At 46.7% G+C, this 25,648-nt stretch overlaps 1 protein-coding gene across 9 annotated transcripts in view; it reads left to right on the top strand.

Moving 5' to 3' along the window:
- LOC146662832 (receptor-type tyrosine-protein phosphatase mu-like) overlaps nucleotides 1-25,648 on the top strand; it is a 224,043-nt gene that overhangs the window by 1,115 nt on the left and 197,280 nt on the right. The gene's annotated exons all lie outside the window — the stretch shown is intronic.

Raw genomic sequence — 25,648 nt, 5'->3', positions numbered from 1 at the left:
ATCATGTTGCAGCAGAGTAGAATTGAAAATAGAGTCCAGTAGAAGCAGGACAGTAGAGGACAGTAGAACAGAGAATATGTGCCGCGGTGGGACTGTCTGATTTAAGGTCAGGCTGTTATTGATCGATTGCCCGTCTCTCAATAAAAACGACATGTTTGTGCGTTCGGTCCCGTTTCCTGATGTCGGCGTCGCTGCTCTGACTGTTGCATTCAAAGACTCGTTTGAACCAAAGCCCAGAGAAACAGCTCCATGAGAGCGCGTGTCGGCACGGCCACATCGATAAATCAATACCATGATTATTGATTAACAGTCTGGTTGTGTTCTCGAGGCTTTTCATGTCTCTGGTAACACCCAGGCTCTGCAGTGAGCCGCAGACATGTTGTGGATGTGTGTACTTGTACTGCAGTAGTACAGCCTGTGGATGTGAGGATGATGAAGGTGAGGTTGTTTTCAGTCAGCTGTTGTGCCTGTGCTCAGCTGATGGGGGCAACAGTGAGCAGACGGTCTCTCCTTTATTAAAGTTTACTTCTTCGTTTTTAAAAACAAAAGCTGTTCAGAGCAGATTTGATCGCCATGTCGACGCCTCTCCCCTCAACATCAGATCTGCACTCGGATTGGATTCAACACTGCGTCTTGGTCGCTTTTAAACGCTGCACCAAAAACTGGTCCACCCCAAGGATCGGGTCCCCCGACACAAACAGAGTAACATAGTGGTTCAAGGTTCAAGGTTCTTTATTTGTCACATGCATAGTTATACAAGTATAACACACAGTGAAATGTAGCCTGACACGCTCCTCGACATGTGCAAAATAATTGGGGGGGGGGGGGGGGGGGGTGTAGAGGAAAAACATTATATATATATATATATATATATATATATATATATATATATATATATATATATATATATACATACAGTGGGGCAAAAAAGTATTTAGTCAGCCACCGATTGTGCAAGTTCCCCCACTTAAAATGATGACAGAGGTCAGTAATTTGCACCAGAGGTACACTTCAACTGTGAGAGACAGAATGTGAAAAAAAAAATCCATGAATCCACATGGTAGGATTTGTAAAGAATTTATTCGTAAATTAGGGTGGAAAATAAGTATTTGGTCACCTCAAACAAGGAAAATCTCTGGCTCTCACAGACCTGTAACGTCTTCTGTAAGACGCTTTTCTGTCCCCCACTCGTTACCTGTATGAATGGCACCTGTTTGAACTCATCTGTATAAAAGACACCTGTCCACAGCCTCAAACAGTCAGACTCCAAACTCCGCCATGGCCAAGACCAAAGAGCTTTCGAAGGACACCAGGAAAAGTATTGTAGACCTGCACCAGACTGGGAAGAGTGAATCTACAATAGGCAAGCAGCTTGGTGTGAAAAAATCAACTGTGGGAGCAATCATCAGAAAATGGAAGACATACAAGACCACTGATAATCTCCCTCGATCTGGGGCTCCACGCAAGATCTCATCCCGTGGGGTCAAAATGATCATGAGAACGGTGAGCAAAGATCCCAGAACCACACGGGGGGACCTGGTGAATGACCTGCAGAGAGCTGGGACCAAAGTAACAAAGGTCACCATCAGTAACACACTACAACGGCAGGGAATCAAATCCCGCAGTGCCAGACGTGTTCCGCTGCTGAAGCCAGTGCATGTCCAGGCCCGTCTGAAGTTTGCCAGAGAGCACATGGATGATACAGCAGAGGATTGGGAGAATGTCATGTGGTCAGATGAAACCAAAGTAGAACTTTTTGGTATAAACTCAACTCGTCGTGTTTGGAGGAAGAAGAATACTGAGTTGCATCCCAAGAACACCATACCTACTGTGAAGCATGGGGGTGGAAACATCATGCTATGGGGCTGTTTTTCTGCCAAGGGGACAGGACGACTGATCCGTGTTAAGGACAGAATGAATGGGGCCATGTATCGTGAGATTTTGAGCCAAAACCTCCTTCCATCAGTGAGAACTTTGAAGATGAAACGAGGCTGGGTCTTCCAACATGACAATGATCCAAAACACACCGCCCGGGCAACAAAGGAGTGGCTCCGTAAGAATCATTTGAAAGTCCTGGAGTGGCCTAGCCAGTCTCCAGACCTCAACCCCATAGAAAATCTGTGGCGGGAGTTGAAAGTCCGTGTTGCTCGGCGACAGCCCCAAAACATCACTGCTCTCGAGAAGATCTGCATGGAGGAATGGGCCAAAATACCAGCTACTGTGTGTGCAAACCTGGTAAAGACCTATAGTAAACGTTTGACCTCTGTTATTGCCAACAAAGGTTATGTTACAAAGTATTGAGTTGTATTTTTGTTATTGACCAAATACTTATTTTCCACCCTGATTTACCAATAAATTCTTTACAAATCCTACCATGTGGATTCATGGATTTTTTTTTCACATTCTGTCTCTCACAGTTGAAGTGTACCTCTGGTGCAAATTACTGACCTCTGTCATCATTTTAGGTGGGGGAACTTGCACAATCGGTGGCTGACTAAATACTTTTTTGCCCCACTGTATATATATATATATATACACATATAGTATATACACTGGGTGAATGTGCAGTAGTAGCAGCAAGCAGGTGAATTCTGTACATTAATATGAATAGATATCTGACTATTTTACAGGATAGACAATATAAACATATTTAAAATTAAAGGAATTGAAATGTACATTGTGCCTTGGTTTAGAGTGTCTGGAAGAGTCCTGTCTCAGTCAATTATAGATGATGTGAGAGGGCGGGTGTGTGTGTTTAGGGCACGGATGGCTTGGGGATAGAAGCTCCTCTTGAGTCTCTCTGTCCTTGCCCGGAAGATGCGGAACCTTCTACCAGATTGCAGAAGTTGGAACAGTTTGTTGCCTGGATGGGACGGGTCCTTCAGTATCTGTTCTGCTCTAGTCCGGCATCTCCTGGTGTAGGTGTCCTGAAGCGGGGGGAGAGCAATCCTGCAGCAGCGTTCTGCTGTACGGATCACTCTCTGGAGAGCTTTTTGGTCCTTCACACAGCTGTTCCCAAACCACGATGTCATGTTCTGTGTGAGGATGCTCTCCACAGCGCTGTTAAGTGCAGGAGGATTGGCAGGATTTATAATCGGGGAAACCAAACAACCTCTGGCGAAGAGGATGGTACAACACAGAAGAGCCACCTCGTCAGGCCAGGACTCTGCAGTCTGTTTACACCTACAGGCCAGTGGACACAGCGTGGGACACTTTCAAGGATGAGGATGTGAGGAACGCTGGTTTGAGGGTGGAGTCAAGGAGGCCATTTACGTGAAAAGGGAAAGACCATATCTGAATGGAGGAGGGGCCTAAGGGTCCATCTGTCACCATCTCACAATGCTGTGATTGCAGCCATTCCCACCTCTCTGTGAACAAGACTCATTGATCAGAGGTCTTTGATCATAAACTGACCTCACAGCCTGTGTGCAGTCAGTGCTGCTGCTGTTCATAAGACTGAAACCTGCAGTCAGCTGAAACCGAAGGAGTCACCTGTCGATGACTGATCCTCCCACTGAAGACGTCCAGGTGAACAGAACCAACGTTTTGGGGCGGTTCTTCTGCTGTCAGTGGGCGTGTCCATCAGTCCCATACTGTAACGCTCATCAGGAGTTCTTCAGGACAAAGAATCAAGTTCCAGCTGAATCAGCACGACTTTATATCTGATGTATAAATCCTTTTTAACAAGTCGCTGTGGGCGGTGCTGCTGTTTGACTGCTGTTGGGCAGCAGTGTGCGGATCCATCTTGTGGAGGTTTCATGAATGTTTCTAGAGCTTGTACAGCTCATTGATTCTCTGGTCTTTAATGGTCTAACTCTGGGATTTGGTTCCCATTACTGGGAAAAACCTGAGAAGTCTTCCCTGAGGGCAGACATGTTGCCTGTAGTTCTGCTGATGGCTCAGAAACATCTGGAGATGTCAGGAAGTGTTCACATCCTTCACTGCAGTAAAAGCAGCAGAACAACAACGAATAACGAACGATAACGCGGCGCCCAGAATCTCAGAGTTTAGGTTTCCGTGACTGCTGGATGGAAGCAGGTGGAGTCGGGGATGATCAGGACGGAAGTCCAGAAGAAGACTGTGGAGTCAGCTTCAGGAGTCAAACTGCAGGAGACCAGGAGCTTCTGTCTGCAGCCTGAGGGTGCGTTTGATTTCTCCTCCTGTCCGCCCCTCTCTGCTGCACATATGGACAGCTGCAGGGTGTGTGTGTGTGTGTGTGTGTGTGTGTGTGTGTGTGTGTGTGTGTGTGTGTGTGTGTGTGTGTGTGTGTGAATGAAACTCTCTGTGGTTTGAGTCTAAGATGGCCGCCATGCCCTGATAACGGCGGAGATGGAGCGCAGCTAATGAGCATGCCCGGTGGTTGGGTTCAGGTGGGAGTTTGTGTTGTTGTTTTTTGTTCTTTAGCATCCTGTTAATGAGCCTTTGTCCTGAGATTTCCAAATTAAAAGTCTCTGACTGCAAAGCAGCCTCCTGTGGCCTCCACTCTGATGATCTTTGAGTCTTTGAACCTTTTAAAAGCAGTACTTTTGTCCATTACGGGTAATTCACAGCAGTCTGTCCAGGTGCACTGTGGGTAATGTAGGCTGTGGTTCTCATGGAGTGAAAACATGTGGGAGTGAGTGTGGTGGAAGGTGCACAGAGACACCTGGACTCAGAGACGGGCTGTAATTAGAGAGCTACTGTTAACTCAGCAACACACACACACACACACACACACACACACACACTCCCGGTGTGTCCAGGTTCAGGACTGTCGCTGATTCAGGACTTTAGCCTTTCCTCCTGAGTGTGTGAGTTTCTGTGTGTGTTCAGATGAAGTCAGCTCTTTGTTCTGTCTCGTCAGGGTTTTAATGAAGCTCACAGATTAACCTCACACTGCGCACTCAGGTGTGTGTGTGTGTGTGTGTCGAGGGTCCTCAGTGAGTTAATTATCTCTCCTCACACCTCTGAGACCTTCACTTCCTTCCTCTTCTTCTTCTTTGTTTCTCAAAGGCAGCTCCGTCTGACCAATCACAGTCCGTCCTTCCTGTCATGTGATCAGCATTGACTGTGTGTCTGACGGTTTATTTGTATGTTTAAAAATCATGCAGTGGATTTCATTCTTGTGTTCAGGTTGGGTCATGTGATCACATGATCAGAGGAAACGACCTCTTAGTAATGTAAAAGTATGCAGCTAGCTCCGGTCACGATGTTACGATGCTGCGCTCACACCAACCGTCACGGCGCCATCAGCTGACCGTTTCTGTGAATGGTGGCTGTGTAACGCTACACATGCATCTTTGTATGCGATTGATCAAAGCCTGCTACGTTTGTTACAAAAGTACCTGATAGATTATCTGCTGTTTAACAGTAGCAGCTGTATAACAGGACCTGGTATATACAGTAAACAGAGACTGCAGCGTGTTGTGTGCTCTGCTGAGAAGGTGATTGGCTGCAGACTCCCATCTCTGCAGGACCTGTACGCCTCCAGGACACTGGGGCGTACAGCTCGGCTCACAGCTGACCGTTCTCACCCTGGACACAGTCTGTTTGACCTGCTCCCCTCAGGCAGGAGGCTCCGGTCCATTCGCACCAGAACCTCTCGCCATAAGAACAGTTTCTTCCCCTCTGCTGTCGGACACACGAACAATAACCGTATGACTGTCCCCACCACTAACACATGACCCTACGCTGTGTTCACTGCATCATTCCATGTTTGGCACTGATCACCACCTGCACTCATGTATATATCATGTATATATCATGTATATATCAATCTACTTAGTACTTAAATTTTTATTCTTATTTTTATTTTCATGTCTATTTAAGCGTAATTTATGACAGTATGTTTGCACTGAAGCACCGCAGCAATTTCCTAATGTTGTAAGCCTGCTCAACATTTGGCAATAAAACCCTTTCTGATTCTGATTCTGAAATGTAAACAGTAGTAGCATAAAAGTATCTCGTGTACTTGAGTCAGATGTTCAGCGCTGATGAAGGGAAACTGTGTCTTCATGCAGAAACTGAAAAGTGCTCCAGACAGCAAGCCATGAGAAACCCCTAGTTCTGTGTGTGTGTGTGTGTGTGTGTGTGTGTTATCAGGGTGCTTCTTAAGCCAATTGAGGCTTTTAGCTGCTGTACAGTCACCTTTAATAGTGTTAGTGTAGTGAGCCGCTCAGTGACTGTGTGTGTGCGCTCTCTCAGATCTTCACCTCTGCACTGATTGAAATAATGAGCTGTGTGTGGCGATGGAGTTCCCTGAGCGATGAGGGCTGTGGCTCCGTGTTTGATGGTTCTACCTGAGCAGGTAAAAACCGAGCACGCCGTCACAACTGTCGGCTAACAGGCGACAGCGCTCCAACCTTTCTGCAACTAAACGAGCGTCTCAGTTTGTGAGCCGGCAGCAGAAAAGCTTCTCTGAGCTCACAAAGATCAAACTGGGCACGTCTGATTACTAATCGATCGATCTGTGGATACCAGGAAGTACAAACCAGCTGCTTCCTCTGGAGGAAACTTTAGAGACGCAGCTTCTCCAGGTTTTCAGTTTTCACTTCAGGGTCGGGCGATTGGACAAATAAATCGCCCTCGTGTTTACAAGGGTGATTTCTTTCTTTATTTGCCCATGAGTACGTTTGCTCGTAATGATGGAGCTAATAGAAGCAGTCAACAGAAATAATAGTTGTAACTGCACCCTCTTTTATCTGCAAGAAAATGCCCCGTCCTCAGAGTGTCCTCAGTCCTGAGAGTACTTCAGTCCTTTGCTGTATGTCTGCACAAGCTTTGGTTACATTCTTAGGTTTACCTCTTTCATCCGGTTTAAAGCCAAAGAAATCCCAAATTAGTTCGTCCATGTTTGGCCTTTTTCTGTGTTGTAAACGCACAAATAGTCCAATGATTGCATGGCTCCACTCATAAAAAGTCATGCACGAATATATCGCCCATTGTTGACTATTGGACTTACGATTGTTGGTTGGAACATTTTTACATATCGCCCAACCATACTGCACTGGAACAATTCAATCAGTCAGACTCGGCGCGTGTTTAAAGTTCGGTAAGTTTGTGATGTGTTTGATTGTATCTCCAGATTACAGTCAGAAATGCGTCGAAGTGAAAAAGCTTTTTAGTGAACTGTCTGCACGGTTGTTGATCATGTGAGTGCAGACAGGAGGCAAAGGTGTTCTGGCCTCTTCAGCCTCTGCCTGCTGCTTTGCAACCCGCCCAGCTCCCTGTCCTGTCCCTGAGCTGGCCGTCAGTGATTGGCTGTGAAGGACACGGAGGATGTGCAGAATGTTTTGTGCTGTTGTGTTGTGTCCTGTGCATTCCGCTCAGAGTTCGTGTTTTGTAATAAATAAATGAATCTGCTCCTCATCTCCCGCCTGCAGCTTCCTGTTTGTGTTCGAGTCTTTTAAAAAATCTTTGTTGGCTTTAATCTCCCTGTAAATCCACATCTAAGTATCAGCGGCAGCAGAGGCACCACTTTTTGTGTGTTTGCGCTGGATTAAAGCTGCCCTGGCGGGCCAAGATGCCGCTGTGCCCCCCACTCCCCAGATTAACACGCCGCCTTCAGACGCTGTGTCTGCAAACCCAGCGGGGATTAAAGGAGCCGGATTAAAACTCTCTTTGTTTAATGTGTGAGATGAGATCAACGCTGCGGAGAAGGAGGCCGGTGTCAGCGCTAAGCTCTGTCTCCGAGATCCGCATCTTCTCCGGTCCCCGAACTCTCCGCAGGACAGCGAGGTCTCTAATGCTCGAGGCGCCGGTCGAGGTCACGTCACCAACACCAGCGGATAACGAGAAAGTGAAGATCCAGGAGAAAATCCTGTTTTCTGGAATCACAGACGTGAGGATGAAAAGGGAGGAGATAAAGGGAGTTTTGCCTGATGCACACACACAGACACACACACAGCGTGGGACAGAGTGAAGTTGAGGCCATGGTTTGCAGCTCAAACACACTCACATCTGAATTTAAGCAGCTTGAAGGCCAAACCACAAAACTGAAACGCTCCTCAAAGACCCCACCCCTCCCATGCTCTAATGTTACCTGTTTACCTAACATCTTGCCATGGTGACAGTAAACCCACTCACCCACAGCCTGTGAATCCTGGCTCAGATCACCATGTACCTGTAGGGTTGAGGCCCTGCGGTGATCCTGAGAAACCCCAACGATTAGACCACCAGCCGCGCTTTGGCGACAGTAGGAAGGAAGAACTCCCTCTTAACCCAAAGAAACCTCCAGCAGAACCAGGCTCAGGGAGGGGAGGGGCCTCTCGGCTTGTAAGCCAGATCAGGGTATTGATTTTATGAGTGACTTTTTCACATCTGGTTCTGGTTCTGGTTCCTGTTCCGGTTTCCCTGATTCAGACGTGTGTGGCGCCTGGAGGAGTCATGTGACCCTGCTGTCAGAGTGGGCGTTAGCTGCTTATGGGTGGGTTCAGCTTATAAAACTTCTCACAGCTCTCACAGGGAAACATGTCTGTGGGTCAGGCAGGCAGCAGAAGGCCACTGACGGAGCTGATGGAGCTGACGGGGGCGAGAACGTGTACCTACGTAAATAAGCGACAGGTGTTTGTTTAAGGAAAGCGTGGAGCTGATGGAGCTCAAAGTCCAGATACACCCGCTGTGAGCTGCACGCACTCCGGCCTCCTGCTCCGACTTGCTGTTTGTCAGATTAATGAAATTATTTCTACGACATCAGATTATAAAGAAGAGTCAGCATGTCTTCAGGAGATTACACACACACACACACACACACACACACACACACACACACACACTGCATGGAGAGAGGGTGTGTGTGTGTGTTTAATCCGTGTCCAGAGATGTCAGTCTGATTAGTGCTGTGCCCCAAATCCCTGATCATATTCACAGGATTATTGTTTGAAGACGATGTGTGTGTGTGTCCGTGTGTGTGTGTGTGTGTTAAGATGCTTCCTGCCTGCTCAGCGCGACTTTAAGCTCATCTGTTGGTGCTCACTGAGCGCGTGCAGACCCTCAGACTGACTGCTTGGTTTTTACAGCAAACAGAAAAAGATTCTAATAAATCAATAATTCTGTAACAACGATCGATGAGCGCCGCACTCTGACTGTCCTACCTGAGCCGCATTCAGGTGTAGCCGGAGCCATGGGACTCGTTTTTATATTTCATGTTTTCTGACAGCTGAATATGACATTCATATCTACACTCATAAGTAAGAACCCAACTCCTCCTTTAATACAAGTGTGTGTGTGTGTGTGTGTCTGTGTGTGCCGACGGTGAGATGAGAGGAAGGCAGAATAAATATTTTATTAAGATTTTAACGCTTTCTCTTTCTTATCATAATCATTATGTTAATGATCTGAAAGTGCTGCCAGCTAACAGATAGCACAGGCGCACACGCACACACAAACGCACACACACAGTTTCCTATAGTGCTGTTAAACCCTACAGTGACTTCAGGCCCAGTAGCTGCTTTAACCTAAATTACTACAGTAAATATTCATATGCAGCCTGTGTGTGTGTGTGTTTGTGTGTGCGTGCATGCGTGTGTGTGTGGGCTGGGTTGAATTGTTGGTTTTCCTAACTGAAGCGAGGTGAAGTATATCCAAAAGAAGAAAATCATAACATGAAGTGGTCGGAGCGTTTTGCTCCTCCAGTTTACCTGATGGTTGTTTGACGCTGATTTCACAGCGATGGCGGCGTCTGATTGGCTGAATATGTCCTGTGGCTTCACCATGCTTATAATGGTGCCAGTTTAATAGTAAATCTGAAACCTTTGGAGAAAAAGAGAACAACGGCCCTAAAGGAGCGTTTCAAAGATGGAGACAGGCGTTAGTCTATGACACACCTGCAGCCAAATGGGACACGCAGACGCCGTGTGGGGTTTGAAACTGGGACCTCGTTTCATGGCAGCACTAACCACTGCTCCACCACGCCATGACGGGGGTTATAAAGGCTCACTGTTACTTAGGGATGGGTATCGTTTAGGTTTTATCCGATACCAGTACCAAACCGGTACTTTTGAAACGGTGCCGGTGCTTAAACGGTGCTTAAAGAATGGAGAACACAAAATTGGTCCAAAAACCTCTCATGTTCAGCTGTTTTTTTGTAAAAAGATAACAATGTTAGCCTTTTCTGCAGCTATGGGGCATATATGGCATCACTCTTGGCTGGAAGCAGTGCTTAAACAATGGAAAAAACACAAACTTTGTCCGAAAACCTCTCATGTTTAACTGTTTCCCACTTTTTCTTTGGTCATTTTAGCCTTTTTGGCCAGGGTGAAGGGAGTATCTGCCATCAAACAAGAAGACAGCCGCATGTAGCTATGATGATGTTTGCTAGTTCACCTTACATGCATTAATGTAATAACGTGGTTAGCCTACTCAACGTAAATTACACACGAACAACATTTAGCTACTCACGCAGAGAAGAACGGCTGCTGCTGCATCATCATCCTCATCATTTCTGCTACACTGGCAGGGCTAGGGGCCAGGACTCTCCTCTTCGGGTCTTTGGGGGATGTTGCTAACTCCGGGTCCGATAACAGGCAACCCACCCGCAGTAGATGTGCACGGTGTGAGGTCTCGCAGCAAGCTATCAAATACGGCGCATTTCTCGGCTTTTAAAAAAAAAACCGCTATGCGTCGCCAGGTGTTTCATCAGATTCGAGGTGTTACCTCCTTTGACAGTATCACAGTATCAGCTTAAAGCACTTGTTGCTGCTGAGTTTGCATCTTTTGCTGTGAAGTACAGCCAGACTTTGACCGCTTCGCCTTGGGCATTTTTAATCTGTAGCTCTGCTCTAAAAGAACGTACGTACCTGGGCCCACCTACTACGCTCGCAAAGGTAAAATGATTGGCTAGAATCCAAAGTGTATCACAGCTCAGGGGAAAAAAAGCACCGAAATAAAGCACCGAAATGTGCGCTGCTTTTCAGTCTGGTTACTACCGTTTATGTCAGAACCGGTGCCATGATACCGGTACCCATCCTTACTGTTACTGCTCTGAGCAGGAAGCTAAGACCGGCAGCCGCTCAGATCCACATGGTTTTCACACAGTCAGTGAAGGCACCACAGGAAGATTTTGTGAAATCACTTTTAGCAAGGTGTCTTCGCTTGTGTCGTAAAGTTGGGCGCCGCTGGCAGGCGGCAGCTGAGCCCGCCCGGCGTGAGCCGACCCGCTGCTGTCGCGTCTTTGTTCTGAGGACGAGTTTTTGGGTCAGAGCGAGCACGGGTGTCCTCGGGCGGCTTCAGACTCTTAATGTGCTACCAGACTCTGATTAATGATTGGCTGTATGTGTGTCAGAGCGTAACCGCAGGAAACCAAGACTCACCTCTGGGACCGGTCGAGGCTGAGCAAGGTTAAAGACATGCAGAGAGAGAGAGAGATTAGAGCTCTGTGATCGTCTTACTCGTTTGTAGGTGAAAGCGCTTTGATGTGACCTGATTCTTTGTTTCTGTGGGAAACCATCAAAGTTTTGGGGATTAAATGAATGTGTGTGTGTGTGTGTGTGTGTGTGTGTGTGTGTGTGTGTGTGTGTGTGTGTGTGTGTGTGTGTGTGTGTGTGTGTGTGTGTGTGTCAAGCAACCACAATCAGCACAAAAACAGGGACTAAAGAGGCAGAGCATGAAGTTCAAACAGAAGAAATATTCACAGCAGATATCGGCCGCAGGATGTCGGCGCGAGCAGCTGACCTGACGCTCTTCCCCTCGTCCTCCTCACCTTCCTCTTCCTGTGCCTGAGCCTCGTCATCAGTCCTGACAACGCAGCAAATATCACTTTGTAGTCAGAACAGCTTTTGGGAGCTTCCTTGTCTTTCTGACATGCAGGGCACGTGACACACACCATGAAGCTGCTTTACAGTAAAAAGTTAAGTGAAAAAAGTGAGATTCTTGTTTTTATTTTAGTCGTTAAGGACACACAGACGACTCCAGGGTTATTAGAAACGAGCCAAGGTGACGCCTGCTCTGCGTGATGTCACATCGCAGACCAATAAACAGAAAACCTTCAGTTTCTTCTCCAAAACGAGGAAACCGAGTGAAACGCAGCCGTCGTGAGCACTTCCTCACAGAACCAACGCGATGGGTCAGCTTTCGCTTCTCTGATGTCTGAAACAGAAGAGCGTCGTCTGCACATCCACACACTTTGACCTGAAGCAGCAGCTAGCCTGAGGCTCCTCGACTCCTCTACAGTTACTGCAAACACTCATTTTCTTTAAATTTGTCACCAGCTGAAGGACGTGTCACCTCCTTCAAACCTGAGTGAGACGCTCAAATGTCCAAAACCTTCAAACACAGAGGAAGGACAGCGAATCAGCACCAACACTGCTGACAGCTTCTCTGACTGAATATACACCTGTAGCTCAGGTGGTAGAGCAGAACATCATCTGCTGATTGGATGGTCGGTGGTTCAATCTCTGGCTCCCCCGTTGCTCTCTGGTGCATCAGACCATGTAAGTGTTCATATATTTGGTGGTATAATGCAGGCTGTATATTTTGTGCATGTGCAGAGGATGAGAATAAAATGTTTTCAGAGTGTTATTAAATTCGCTGTGAGGGCAGTGAACAGCTCATTAGTCCAGCCTGCGTGTCGTTGTGAGTTTCATGAAATCAGAGTAATGAGCTCACAGCTTCATTTCTAAAAATGCTCTTTAGTCTTGATAATCAGTCTGAGGACAAACAAACGCTTCAGGAGTTCTTCGCTAACTCCTCCGTCTGCCTCTGATGCTGCACCAAACTATGAGCAGCAGAAAGAAAGGAGAGACAGGCTGACCCAGGATCAGCCTCACAGGTGGAGGCCCATGTCTGAGTGCCCCCCAGGCCTGCCTTGCAGCACAGTTACATTAAAGTCCCAGCGCCGTCAGGGAGCTGCAGGCACATCCAGGCGATGGAAGTGCCTGGTGGTAGTACTACTAGTAGTAGTAGTACGCAGTAGTAGTAGTAGTATAAAAAAGTAAGTAAGTAAATAAAATTAAAAAAATTTAAAAAGCGCTTTACAAAGAAACATGCTTTGTGTTTTATTTTTGTATTAATTTATTCTGTAGTTTATTTTTATTTTGTTTATTCAGTCGTCAAAGGAGCTTGCAAAGAAAAGCGTCTGGACTTCTTTAAGTTACTTGAAGACGTTTCACCTCTCATCCGAGAAGCTTCTTCAGTTCTGATGAGTTCGGATGAGAGGTGAAACGTCTTCAAGTAACTTAAAGAAGTCCAGACGCTTTTCTTTGCAAGCTCCTTTGACTACGATGACCTGGATGACTGAGAACCTTCACAGACATGTTTATTCAGTCACACTTAAACCAGCGTGAGGTCATCCATCAGTCGACCAATCACAGCAGCTCTCTGACTGCCGACACTGATGCGCTGTGTTGATGCGCCCGGCTGTGCGCTGCGTCCGTCCGTTGTGTGGTTCCTGGGGGACGAGACCTTTTCTGCCTCCGCCAGGCGGAACGATAACCCCCCCCCCCCCCCCCCCCCTCCCACCCCCCTGCTGAAGGCTGGAGATGACCTTCTGTGTGCTGGGGGGAGGAAGGGTGTGAGGATGGGGGCTGGTTCAGGCTGTGGTGTGCTCTTCGTGAGCTGGAGGTGCCATCCTCAGCATTTACTCACTCCTGTGGTTGTGAGCCGTTCTCCTTCATTTATTCGATGGATTGTTTGTGTGTCTGCTGCTGTGAGAGCAGCGCCCCCTGTCTGTGCGCTCCTGAACTACACACCTGATCCTGGAAGCCTGATATGAAAAACGTTAGTGTTTAATGGAACCGTTTCTCTCTGCTGCCCCTGCTGGCCATACAGAGACCCTGCGAGAGGCCCTACCTGTGAAGGTGCCCAGGATGACTAAAGCTGGGCATACATTCAGTCGCGTTATTCAGCTTCTGCTCAAACTGTACGATTGACTCGCAGGGGTTAGAAGGTCGTAGGTCACGATGCAGGGCCTCACACTATACGGCCTGATGCTCTGATGCGACCTGAGTGCTCACACTGTGCGTCCATAACAGAAAATCTGTCGCTCGCTCTCCCTCTCTGTCTTTCACTCACACAGACACACACCACCATCAACTTTGCTAAATTGCTAATGAAAAATCAGGCAGCTGTGATTGAGCAGCAATGTAAATCCAACTATTTTCACGGTTGTTGTGGTCGTGATGATTTTGTGAGGCCACATCGAAAAGGCTCGGATGAGCTTTCCAAAGTTCTACAAGTGCCTCCATCGCTTGTGTCCAGATCACACGCTGCCGTGCTGCTCCGTCTTTTCACCAACGTTTACGTGTTTGCGTGTGCGCAGTGTGAGTGGCTGCAGTGACACTCACAACGGTCATGTGGATTTCAAACAGGTTTGATTTTCCTACGACCAAGCAATTGATGATCGGGAGCTGGTCGTGAGGCGTTAATCGCTTCTCGTTACCCCGTGTATACTGCACGACGCACGATGAAGGCCAAACTCGGGCCGATCACCAAAACGGTCACACGACTGAAAAATCGGCTCAAAAAGGGCCAAAAATCGCAGAGTTTCTGCCCAGCAGAAGGAGACGCTTCGTCATGCTGTTTTATTTAATATGTGCTCTCAGAGTTTTAATTACAGACCACAGTTTTTACTAAGAGTTCGTTATTTCCTCTCTTTTACTCAAAGCGGTTTAAAAAAAAAAGCCTTTATCTGTTCATCATGTTTCAAAGCTTCATTTTAAGCATCAGTGCCACCCACACTGAAAAAATGCAGATTTTTCACAGTGTCCAGCTTTTATTGTGAAAATGTTGTGAATCAGTGAGCTTTCACTTTGAGCTTTAGTTCAACTCAGTTCTTTTTTATTTCAAACATATACATTCACCAACGTTTCATAAAATCATTCCATGCAGTTGTTTGAAAAGGAGTAGGCAGAAGTATATACTTATTTAGCCCTACCCCTTCAGGTTTACATCCTCATCATCTAAATTTGAACAACAAAAACGTATACAACGCCTTCAACTTAGAACATAACATCACAAAAAAATTATTTTCTCATGTTGAACTAAACTATATTTAGATTTGCTAATTTGCAGAAGAAAATAAAGTTCAATTATACGTGTAAACACAGGAAGGCCTTTAGCCATGCTGCATTAGTGCTGATGCTCTGGCTACTTGTACACGTGGTGTAGTATTGGTACTGCTGTCAGGTGATGACCTAGTTTATTGGTCAGTGGCAAAAGGTGAGTTAGAGTTGGTGGGTGTGACCGAAAAGGTTCTCAGCGGTGTGCTGTGGGCTGATGATGATTTCAGTGGGTCACTCTGTGGAAACATGTCTGGTTCCACACACAGGGCTGCAGCACCAGCTCAGGTACAAGTGCATACTGATTGCATCATGCACCGGTGCTGTTACAGGGTGAAGGATAACCAGGACAGCTGAGGTCAGACAAGAGAGACAAAGACGTGAGGAAACACGGACCAATAAGGAATCCCTTCGTTCCTTCTTGGGATGCACTTTAATCTGGACCTTAATCTTCCATGTTTCTGGGTTATGAAATGTTCTAATCTGCTCTCTGGATTATCTGGATTTTTAACTGAAACCCTCGTTTGCACATGTCTCTGTGGCAACCCACAGCCTCAAAAGAAATCCACAAACACCAGAACAAAGCGCTGTCGGACACCCCAGGAGAACTCTGTCTGTCCGTCCATCCACCTGCTTATTGCAGTGAAGCTTGTAGGTGACTGAGCTGCTGCCCAGCTGTCCCAGGGCGGAGCTCGGTCAGGTCACCTGCAGCCTTCAGATATGTAATCATTGCGCATTTGTGACGTTATCGCTCACATTTTAATACCTTGATTATTTTTCAGGCTCAGGGACACCTGAATGCTGCTTTGGTCCAGACGGACCCTCTCAGACTGGCTGCGAGATGAAGCAGGATCTTCTCTCAGTTTCATTGTGGTCCAGAAAGTCCAAAGTTCTGGATCAGTTTTTTGTGTTTGGAGTCCTTGTTGGTTTTGAGAGCATGTGTGAGAATTTGTGGCGAGTGTCACTAAGCAGAGACAGGTGGGCTGGGTGCTTCAGTTTTGTGCAGAGCGTTGGGCGGGCGTGGACGTGCCGCTGTGACTTGCTGTGACTCGCAGTGACTGGCGGTGACAGATCTGATGTAGTTCACAGAGGACATGAAGACTGAGTGACAGCAGCTGTCCTCTGGCTCCAGAGTGGACGGTATGACTGATGAGGAAAGACAGCGGACACACGGAAACACTCAACCCTCCGCTGGCCATCGCTGCGCACACACACACTCACTGCAGACCGTCGCAGTATTAATAATAATAATCACTACTGTGCAGTCTGAACTGAGGGACCTACAGTTCGGTGCTGAGGGTCCAACCCACGAGCTGGCAGAGCCTCGCTGAGCAGCAGGAAGTGGCAGTGATGGTTTCCTGTGTGTCAGTGTGTCATGTCACTGTGGAGGAACGTTGGCCCACTTTGGTGTGTAGTATTCATCACAGCTCTGTGAGCTCTGCAGTCTGGTTGCTCCTCCCCCTGCTGACAGCTGCTAGGAGCTGCTGCTGTGCTGTGTGGACAAACATCTCCACTCTGGTGGACCTTGGTCCAGGGGTCTGGTGGGATCAGGCAGCTTTGTCCTACAGACCTTCAAAAGCAGCAGTAGCCACATGTATGGCTGGTATTTCCTCTAATGGAGCCCGGCTGTGTTAGTAAAAAGGAAACGTGTCATAACCAGGATAAAGACGTGTTTATCTTGACTGATGAGTGAAATGGAGCAGGTTCACGTCAGCCTGTAGGAGTTTGAGGAGCCCCTGCAGACCCAAACACAACACACAGGTGGACCCTGGAGGAGTAACTCTGCCTGTCTGCATTTTCACTCTCACTGGAAAGTTCACGTCTCTTTGTGATTCGCCTTCCATGCATACGTGCTGACACATACAGAGGTTCTGCTTCCGGTTCCCTCTGGGTTTGTTCAGTAACCAGCGCCTGTTTGACTGGTGTGGCAGGGCCGCCACTTGACCTCTGACCTCTCTTGGCTGCTCGGTTGTCCGTGTGATCCTTCAGGAACCTACTTCAGGTCTGGATCAGTCCGAGTGTCAAGTCCAGCAGCTGCCCTCCTCCTCCTCTTCATCCTCGCCGGGAAGAGTTACAACCTGGAGGGAGGAAGAAATGCAGGAAGCAGAAGATGAAGGAAGCGGAACAGGGGGAGAATCTGTATGTGTGTGTGTGTTTTACAGAGTAATTATTAGTAATTAGCATATTATTCTAATACCGTCGTCATATAGACAGCCTCGAGTACAGCCAGATAGCAGTGATACACACACACACACACACACACACACACACACACACACACACACACACACACACACACACACCCGTAGGCTTTGGGCTGACTGCTGCATTATTCATGTTTGGCCTGAGGCGAGTAAGCTCTTGTGCAAACGCTAATGCTGTTAGCGCCTGGTTACTGTTTCTGCTGGAGATCACAGTTTATGCACACACACACACACACACACACACACACACACACACACACACACACACACACACACACACACACAGAGAGAGAGAACAGAATGCATGTGGAAGTCTTTAGAAAGTCTAAACACACATGGATCCTCACAGAAACACATGGAAACACACACACGCACACTACAGTGGAGTGCATGGAGCTTTTTATCTGTGGAGGTATTTCACTGTGTGTGTGTGTGTGTGTGTGTGTGTGTGTGTGTGTGTGTGTGTGTGTGTGTGTGTGTGTGTGTGTGTGCGCGTGTGCGCGCGTGTGTGTGTGTGCGCGTGAGCGCGTGTGTGTGTGTGTGCGCGTGTGTGTGTGTTGGGTGTGGTCTGTGTTTGTGTCTCTAATCAGAGTTCCTTTTAATAGACGTCAGTGCGCTGAGCTCATGTTCATGTGGGGAGCACGTCTCCTCCTCCTCATTTTACCTCCTTCCTCCTCTTTCTCGTGTCTGTCTTCGCCCGTCACACAGTCTGTTGTTTTTTTGCTGCCATCTTGTTTCAGCCTCACTGTCACTGTATACGTGTGTGTGTGTGTGTGTGTGTGTGTGTGTGTGTGTGTGTGTGTGTGTGTGTGTGTGTGTGTGTGTGTGTGTCACCAGCTAAATGCCACCACTGACACCACAGGCTGCAGCTGTCCATCAGCGTGTGTGTGTGTGTGTGTGTGTGTGTGTGTGTGTGTGTGTGTGTGTGTGTGTGTGTGTGTGTGTGTGTGTGAGACAGCCTCGGGGCCTGCTGGGAGCGCGTCTTGCCGCCCCAGCCTGTCCTGTCTCATCCAATCAGGTCTCTGGGTTTTGTTCGGTGGGGTGTTAGCATCACTACATGCTAACGGTTAACTCCGAGGCTAATAGCATACACATTAGGCAGGGCTGGTTACACTCTGATAATTGGTGTGAGTGTCTGGGGTGTGTGTGGGGGAGCTCACAGAGGGCCCTGTGAGGGTCAGTGTGTGACCAAGGGTCCTCGCACTGATGGGAAGACAGGCGCATGCGTGTGGTTGGCAGACAAAGACAGGAAGAAACGGCTGCTTCCTGAGAAGGAAGCGTGACGGCGAGCCTGATCCCGACGAAGGGGTCACCTCTGCAGGAAACACCAGCCGGTTTCCGTCCTGGCGGTCGCAGATGAGCTGTAAGGGCCATTAGGACGGGGGAGGGGGGTGAGTCGTGAATGTCTCACAGCATGGATCTCCCAGTGTGAGTCCAGCCTCACTGCTCAGTCTCCAGTTAAAGCATGTTATTTTACTGTACGTTAGATAATCTGACTCTGGACAGCAATGCTTCGTGTTCTGTCTCCCATCAGCGATCTGATTCGTTATTAAACTCAAAGGTTTAACAGCAATCGCAGTCTTGCAGTGTTTCCATGTATGGTGTTGCTGTACTGTGGTCAAACATCTGTGACGTGAAACAAACAGCATCGGTAAAGCTGTCTGTTTCACGTCAGCAAATCAATCAAAGAGGCTCAAAGTGTGCAGACTGAAGCTAACAGAAGAGACGCTAAAGCCTGCAAAACATATCAAACTAGCATTTTAACAACAGTGTGAGCTAATCCCTACACTGTTTACATATCCCAGCAAGCGTACGCATGAGCGTCGTTATGAACCCCATGAAACAAAAAACAATCAGAGAAAAAACAAACTATGAAAACGTTTCATTTTTTAAATAAAGCAGAGATAGATGGAAGCAGGACAGCATTAGACTTTGTTCTGAGGATCTGTGACCTCCACACTCTGTGCTGTCAGGTGGGTTGCAAAGTGGCTTGCAGATACCCTAAAGGAGTCTGTATAGAATAGAATAGCTCTTTATTCTCATTCTAAAGGGCGATTCTATTCTATTCTATTATGAAACGTACCAGTTTGATGTGTAGAAAGAGATCAGCCTGTGAAAGTCTAGATCACCATAAAGACACGAGAGTTCAAAAGCTGAAACAAAGACTCTCAGATGATGTGATGCAGTGACCGATGACCTCAGTGAAACAGTCCTGAGATTCATCAGGGTTCAGGTGGATGAAGTACAAAGCTTAAAGAGTCCCAGAACTAAAGCTTTAGGTGAACGGCAGCATCAGAGGTAGTAGTCCAAAGGTCCACGATTGATCTGGGTCAGTGAGAGATGAAGGGAAAAAGTCCCATTTTCATCCATCATGTGACATTAATGATGACGACCAGCGTGATTTTAATCCCACCTACACCCACCCCCCGTGTTAAGGTGTGTGTTGCTGAGCTTTGTCTGCTCCTCCAGCTGTTGTGTTGTTTTACATGTGCAGCTCACTGTCTGTTTTTCAAAATAAAATGTCAGGTTTCATAATAAAAGCTTGGCTAGAACAATGCAGCAGTATAAATCTGATGCTGTTATAGGGCTGGGCGATATATCGAGTTTTTAAAAAATATCGATATATTTTCATACGAGATATAAGATGTGACAATATCCTTTATATCGATATAGTCTATGTTACGTTATAATTATACTTGTGGAGCCACAAGTTTGCCTCTCTTTCGTCCACTTTTGTCTCTAAGCAACGTTACTCGGCCTCGCCTCTCCTTCACTGAATACAACTCCCCCTCCCCCATAGCTTCACCTACAGGCAGCGACCAGATGGACACGGCAAATCTCCGTTAGCGAGTTGTGGGGCTGGACGGCGTCAACGTGTTAGCGAGCTAACCGCGCTAACGAGCTAACCACGCTAATGACATGCAGCCCACAGGGGCTGCACGGCCTAAAATCCTTTCATTTTCTCAAAAGTTGACAGTGCGCCTTATGTATGAATTCTGGTTGTGCTTACTGACCGCGAACCGATTTTAGGTGGTACATGGCGCTCAGCAATCTGTCAAAATTTTTTACGACTTTGGTAAGCTACGGAGCTGCAGCGCTTGATGGGTTGTCGGAGGATTACGGCTACCGAGGAGGAGCCTCGCGGAGTGATACGTTCTGTACTTCGACGTAATATTACCGTATTGTGTGTGTATAAGGACCATAAATGGCACCTGTTAAGAGACATGGTTACGAAGCGGATTTCAAACTCAAGGCTGTCTGTCACGCAGTAGAAGTTGGGAACAGAGCAGCTGTGAAATCTGTCTTTGTTGTTATGCTCAGCGTCTGTTAGTTTACATTTTGACTGCACAATTATGAGCTTTTTGTTATGCACAAAAACAACATTGTTTTCTTTTATTTATGGAGCATGATTATTTAATAAATGCTGATAATTTATTTTTCAGTAATTTCTTCATGTAAATCTATGCTGTATGTAAATAAAAATGCCTGTGTGACATCTGGGACACAGTGTGACTAGAACTCTCTTTTTGTTCTTAACTTATGGCTTTAAAAAATATCGAGATATATATCTTATATTGCCACCCAGCTAAAAAATATCGAGATATGAATTTTGGGTCATATCGCCCAGCCCTATGCTGTTATCATGTGTGGTCTGATCTTGAGCTTTTAGATAACCTGGACTCTGGAATAAATGTCCAGATTAAAACTTGGTTGGTTCAAGCTGTGGTTCCTTTAATGTCTTTGAGTTTTGTTGTTTTTGTTGTGTTTGTGTGTTTGTGCTGACACACATGTGAAGCGTGACTCAGCCGCTCGCTGATCCTGCAGTCAGTCTGAGAGAAAATCTCCTGAAGCTGCAGCGTACTTAACATTCCTCTGATCACTCAGCAGTGGTACTACCGAACAACAGACTCTGTGTGTGTGTGTGTGTGTGTGTGTGTGTGTGTGTGTGTGTGTGTGTGTGTGTGTGTGTGTGTGTGTGTGTGTGTGTGTGAGTGTGAGTGAGAGAGACAGTCAGAAGGTTTCAGATCCTCTCTGCAGTCTCAGATCACATGATCATCCAGAAACACAACAAAGTTGAAAAATGAAGATCAGGTTTCTTTTCACGTGGTCTGTTCAGCTCTCCCGTGTCTCACTGTTTCTTCTTCTTTGTTTTTGTTTTTTTGTCGAGGCACTCCTGCTTTTCCCCCTCGTCCAGCACACACAGATCTCCTTTGCTAGGGCGGGATGCTCATTGAGGCTGACATCACTCCGTTTCCTGATCCAATCACTGCTTCATCCCTAAAATCAAACTCACAGTTAAACTTGTTTCAGCTCCAGTGAAGTGTTGGTGCTAGGCCCCCTTTGTTTTACCCATATTCAAACTCCACTGCAGTAAACAATTAAACACAGAAAAGTAAACTGCAATAAGTTACAGGTTGCAATAAAATAAACCACCTTTATCCTGTAATTGTTTTACCTATAGTTTTTTTTCTTTCTTCTTTTCACTTCGTAAGAATATTCAACACAATACATTTGTCAAAAAATGCCTCTCTGTGCAAAATGGGTCCAAAAACATAAACAGCTGTGGGATGCTGTTTGTCTGTGATTTAAACCAGGGAAACAAACTGTGGCAGGATCAGCCTGATGTTATTTGTATCCCGCTGTAACTTTACTGTATAAAGAGCAAACATTGCCAAAATTTCATTATAAGAAGTGTTTGTGAACTCAAATCAAGAATGTGGGATCCTGTGATCTGGAGAGCCCAGCGCGTGCTGCCGACGCAGGGGAAACATACAGTGGGGCAAAAAAGTATTTAGTCAGCCACCGATTGTGCAAGTTCCCCCACCTAAAATGATGACAGAGGTCAGTAATTTGCACCAGAGGTACACTTCAACTGTGAGAGACAGAATGTGAAAAAAAAATCCATGAATTCACATGGTAGGATTTGTAAAGAATTTATTCGTAAATCAGGGTGGAAAATAAGTATTTGGTCAATAACAAAAATACAACTCAATACTTTGTAACATAACCTTTGTTGGCAATAACAGAGGTCAAACGTTTACTATAGGTCTTTACCAGGTTTGCACACACAGTAGCTGGTATTTTGGCCCATTCCTCCATGCAGATCTTCTCGAGAGCAGTGATGTTTTGGGGCTGTCGCCGAGCAACACGGACTTTCAACTCCCGCCACAGATTTTCTATGGGGTTGAGGTCTGGAGACTGGCTAGGCCACTCCAGGACTTTCAAATGCTTCTTACGGAGCCACTCCTTTGTTGCCCGGGCGGTGTGTTTTGGATCATTGTCATGTTGGAAGACCCAGCCTCGTTTCATCTTCAAAGTTCTCACTGATGGAAGGAGGTTTTGGCTCAAAATCTCACGATACATGGCCCCATTCATTCTGTCCTTAACACGGATCAGTCGTCCTGTCCCCTTGGCAGAAAAACAGCCCCATAGCATGATGTTTCCACCCCCATGCTTCACAGTAGGTATGGTGTTCTTGGGATGCAACTCAGTATTCTTCTTCCTCCAAACACGACGAGTTGAGTTTATACCAAAAAGTTCTACTTTGGTTTCATCTGACCACATGACATTCTCCCAATCCTCTGCTGTATCATCCATGTGCTCTCTGGCAAACTTCAGACGGGCCTGGACATGCACTGGCTTCAGCAGCGGAACACGTCTGGCACTGCGGGATTTGAGTCCCTGCCGTTGTAGTGTGTTACTGATGGTGACCTTTGTTACTTTGGTCCCAGCTCTCTGCAGGTCATTCACCAGGTCCCCCCGTGTGGTTCTGGGATCTTTGCTCACCGTTCTCATGATCATTTTGACCCCACGGGATGAGATCTTGCGTGGAGCCCCAGATCGAGGGAGATTATCAGTGGTCTTGTATGTCTTCCATTTTCTGATGATTGCTCCCACAGTTGATTTTTTCACACCAAGCTGCTTGCCTATTGTAGATTCACTCTTCCCAGTCTGGTGCAGGTCTACAATACTTTTCCTGGTGTCCTTCGAAAGCTCTTTGGTCTTGGCCATGGCGGAGTTTGGAGTCTGACTGTTTGAGGCTGTGGACAGGTGTCTTTTATACAGATGATGAGTTCAAACAGGTGCCATTCATACAGGTAACGAGTGGGGGACAGAAAAGCTTCTTACAGAAGACGTTACAGGTCTGTGAGAGCCAGAGATTTTCCTTGTTTGAGGTGACCAAATACTTATTTTCCACCCTAATTTACGAATAAATTCTTTACAAATCCTACCATGTGAATTCATGGATTTTTTATTCACATTCTGTCTCTCACAGTTGAAGTGTACCTCTGGTGCAAATTACTGACCTCTGTCATCATTTTAGGTGGGGGAACTTGCACAATCGGTGGCTGACTAAATACTTTTTTGCCCCACTGTATTCTGTCGGGATACCTACCAGGTGAAGCTAAAGGCAAGATATGCTTCATCATATGTTCCAGTCTTTGGCTTGGAAGCATATGTGGCAATGCTTCATCCTGTGCTTTGTGTTTGTGTGGGAGCCTCATCAGAAACCTGTCCATTACGCTAGCAGTGTCCAAGCAGCGACACTGAATCACCTCAGCTGCTCCTTTCATTGGTGTAGAGCTCTACCCTGAGCTCCTCGTCTCCCCGACGTTGAGGAGACAGTTCAATGGAAGCTCGTTGGCCTCGAGGATAAACGTCAAGCTTTACCTCCCGGCCCTGCGCCTCGCCTCCCGGCCCTGCGCCTCAGCACGGTGCCCAGCTCACAGCAGTCGGCCGTGCTGAGTCATCAACCAGGACCAAGCCGTGGCCTCTTTATTAGGAACAGTCTCAGGTGGCCTCATGCAGCTCGCCTTGCTGCTCTGAGAAGGTTTTTGTCACGTCTCCTGGTTTAAATAAAGTTTGTTCACTTTAGCTGCTCTCACATTCGAGGATCAAAGAGTTAAATAAAGTCTTTCAGTCTGAGTCGTTAATAAAAACTCGGAGGAGGAGGCTGAAGGAGCTTTAGAGACAAAACCACAAACGAGTCATTTTCCTAATCTGTACCAGATGGCTTCATTCAGCCTCGCATACTTCAGAGAGAGAGGGAGAGGAGGGCGAGGGTGGCTCCACCCAGGCGCAGCGCCAGCCCTCGCTGTGTGTGATTGGCTGGCTGCTGACAGATTAGGATGGATTAGAGCAGCAGCAGGGGTCTAATCCGGCCCACCAGCAGATCAGCGAAATGTTATCAGATCTCTGCGGAGTCCGAAGGAGTCCGGCTGCTCCCGCGGGCGGAGCTCAGAGCCCGAGTGTGGGAGGGAGGACTGCCGGCCTCCTCCAGCTGTTTCTCCTCCGGATTCTTCGAATGTTTCCTCGCCTTGTGTCATTTTCTCTTTCTTTAGCAGAAATCCTTGCTCCTTCTGTCTGTCTCCTGTGTTTGATGGTTTCTTATCAGTCAGATAGAACATGAAACGGCGAGTGACGTGAGGTCGTCTCAGTTTCTGTCTTCCTGTTTTTGCTCGTTATTCACTGAACTGCAACAGTTGCTCTATTTCTGTCCCGTCGTCGGGATATTTCTCACCTTATCTCAGTTATTTATTTATTGTTTGGTTAAATTCAGTTTTCTTCTTTCTCATTTTCTCTGTCTTTTAAATGGTTCATTGATCTTTTGTCTTAGATTCTTCATCGCTTTTCTTTTTTAATTCTTCACTTTTTCTTCTGTCCTGTGCTCTGATTGGCGGGTTTGTAGTTTTTCTTCTTCTCTGTTTTTAGAATAAACTCACTGTCTCACCATTGATAAGCTGAACCCGAGTCTAAATAGAGATTGACAGACAACATGACTTTTGCGCATTGCATGCCGGGTACTAGTGGCAAAACAATCCAAGTACAGCATCAAATGTTTGCATTTGCAGCACCGCAAAACCTTTCCGGTTCCAATACCTTCTTGCTTTTTCTTTGCCCCCCAAAAAAGTTATGTACAAAACGAAGGAGAACAATGCCGGTCCGTACAAAGACGGACTTGATGAAAAGTCAAAGGAAAGATACGAGGAAAAAATCAAAGGAGTGAAAGGGTCAGACCCTTACGAGCACAGAGTGGACAAAAGACGTCAGCGTGCTCCCCAACTTTCACCACGCTCATATTTATAATCATACGGTTCTTGGAGTGAGTGCATACACTCATGAAGTTTAGTAACTTCAGGTCACTGCAACAAGCCCAGGTACAGTTTACCGATGGATGGGTGCAGGACCTTGAAATGCACCGAAAGAAAGACCATCGTACAAACAAAGTTTACCAGTCTCACAAATCGTCTTCATAAATACACATTCGTTAACCGTTTATTAATAGGACCTTTGAGCTCAACGGTAATTAATTAGTAGTGGAAATAATTTCTGGTAGCATCACAGAAATGTAGCAGTGACAACAATACTGTACGCTGTAATCGTACTGGACAATTAGTGATACAAAAAAACCTGTTTTATCCTGTGAATAAAAGTATATGTTTTTGTCAATGTACCATGGTAATAACAGAA

Source organism: Rhamphochromis longiceps, linkage group LG9, assembly GCF_057381845.1.
Source record: "Rhamphochromis longiceps isolate RC_006_pf linkage group LG9, R_longiceps_female_GT1.1, whole genome shotgun sequence".
NCBI lineage: Eukaryota > Metazoa > Chordata > Actinopteri > Cichliformes > Cichlidae > Rhamphochromis > Rhamphochromis longiceps.
Note: the sequence above shows the minus strand (reverse complement) of the source record. Positions and strands in the feature narration are given on the sequence as shown.